At 38.9% G+C, this 2,489-nt stretch overlaps 1 pseudogene; it reads right to left on the reverse strand.

The window, feature by feature from the left end:
- Positions 1-274: 274 nt before the first annotated feature.
- Positions 275-2,241, reverse strand: LOC136065918 (G-type lectin S-receptor-like serine/threonine-protein kinase LECRK3; annotated as a pseudogene).
- Positions 2,242-2,489: the final 248 nt, after the last annotated feature.

Consider the following 2,489-nt stretch of genomic DNA (forward strand, 5'->3'; position numbering starts at 1 on the left):
ATTTATTTTCTCCTCTCTCAATGGAAGTATGCGGAGTCATTTCCTCGCTCAAGCCAAGGGCCATTGACATATACATATATTTAATAGCATTTGAAGTAGAGATAGTCCGATATCCAATAATACTGTGGGCGTGTAGCACAAAGAATCTTAACAATATTGTTATGCCAATTATTCTTGCATACCATCCCATATTTGGGTTTTGAAGTACAACCACATTTTGCCATTGGCCTTAAAAGACTAGCTGAGTACTAACACTTGGTTAATGAAGGAACATATCCAGCTCAAGTCCCCTCTATAACATTTCCTAAGAAAAAAAAATTATAAATACATTTTATACAGTACTAAGAAAAGAAGTCGGACTTGGAGGGATTGGGATATCTATAGTCCCTTCCAGCATTAGCAAAACCTTTTTCATTGAAGGACGAAGAGATGGCTCATCAAGAATGCACCAAAGTGCCACTTTAAATATTCTCTCCAATTGCCTTTTGTCAATTGGAGAGAATAGCTGAGTATGCCCATTCTTCAAGAATAGCTTCTTCTTCAGGAAAACTCCAATCCACACTCTTTCTACAACATATAAGCTCCAACAGAACAATTCCAAAGCTGTATACATCTGCTTTGACTGTCACTGGCTGGTTTCGATGCCATTCTGGTGCAACATACCCCTTTGTTCCTCGGATCCCTGTAAAGGTATTGGTTTGGTCTGGCTTTAGTAGCTTTGCCAATCCAAAATCAGAGATTTTTGGGCACCTATATTCATCCATGAGTATGTTTTGAGGCTTTATGTCACAATGAATGATTTGTGACTCGCACTCTTCATGGAGATAAAGAATTCCCTTTGCTATGTTGCGAGCAATTTCTATTCTTTCATCCCAACAAAGTTTTTTTTTCAGGATTGAAGAGTATATCTGCAAGTGAGCCATTGCTCATGTACTCATATACCAAAAGCCTATTCTCTCCATCATGACAATACCCGAGCAGATGGACAAGGTTCTTGTGGTGTGTTCTTCCAATAACTTTCATCTCGGTTTGAAACTCTTTCTCCCCCTCAGTCAACACTTTCTCTAGTCTTTTGACGGCTACAATCTTCTGACCATTCCATATTGTTCCCTTGTAAACAGCCCCGAATGATCCTCTTCCCAGCTCTTCCTTGAAACCATTAGTCATTTTCTCAAGATCAGAATAAGTAAATGATCTCAGAGAAACATCCATGCTTAAATCAACTTTTCCACTATTAGAGAGCCTTCTATATGCTCGGACTCGATTTTTATAAATTGCAATTGCAGAAATCACTGACATAATAAGTCCAAAAGCACCAAGTGAGATGCCCAGAATCATTATGTCCTTTCGAGAATGTTTTTCACGTCCCAAGGGCTCAATTTTATTTATGGTGGAAGTAGATATAGCTACCTTGATGAATGCAATAATGCTTACATCACTTAGTTCCCTTCCTCCAAATCTTAATGGAAGCCTTTGCTTTCGACAATCTCTATCTCTGTACGTAGCGGCTTCACAATTACAATCCTTCAAACATGCTGCTTCACAATCGTCTTTGGACAATAATGTTAGGGAAGAAAAAGAATTATCTTCCCATACAGTATTAGGTACTGCTTGCATGATATATTTCACACTTTCATCTTTGCTCATGCAACTTTCTGCAGTGAAATTCCTTACACAAACTGAGCTCCGATTTCTCTGGTCAACACTTGCAAAACCTGGAAGACATAAGCATTTAGCATCCAGATCATTCATAGTGCAAAACCCATTGAGACCACACAGGCCCTTAGGGTCACACTTATTATTGGAAGATGGCCATATGACTGAGAAATTCCCATTCTTATCCAAATTGTGTGAGTATAGCCTGAAGATCCCATCGGCATCAATTCGCATAAAATACACTACATCTTTTGTTGGATATCCGCCTTGAGTCAGATTTTTTATGGTTGTGCTGGTGGAATTGAGCAAGTAAAGACGACCATCATCATCCAGACATAGTGAAACATTACTGCCCATTCCATTTGTTCCAGAAGCCCAATAAGCATATTCAGCCGTCTCTGAGGTTTGCACTGGGTACTGCACAAGGTTTCCATCCGTCTGCATTTTCAGACGAAATATTCCTGTCGATTGATCAGATTCTGAAACACTTGAAAACAACTCCGTTCCAGCTGTGAGACGCTGACCTTGTAAGAGGGTATTCGTTGGGGATTCAAAACTTCGCCATATAATCTTCTTATCAGAATTATAGATGAACAGTTTTAGACCCCTTAAAACACAACTAGATTGGTTAGCCTAGATTAATTAGCCAAGTTGTTACTTAGTCAAATTATGTAATTCTAGGTTAAAGCAATCAAATAATCATATCAAAATAATAAAGCAGCGGAATAATAAAAGACACAATGATATGATCACCCAGGAAACCACACGGTAAAAACCTGGGGAGGATTTGACCCACCGATCCTCAAGGCAAACCTGAATCCATTATGAAAGAA

Source organism: Quercus suber, unplaced genomic scaffold (genome assembly GCF_002906115.3).
Source record: "Quercus suber isolate HL8 unplaced genomic scaffold, Cork oak 2.0 scaffold_1323, whole genome shotgun sequence".
NCBI lineage: Eukaryota > Viridiplantae > Streptophyta > Magnoliopsida > Fagales > Fagaceae > Quercus > Quercus suber.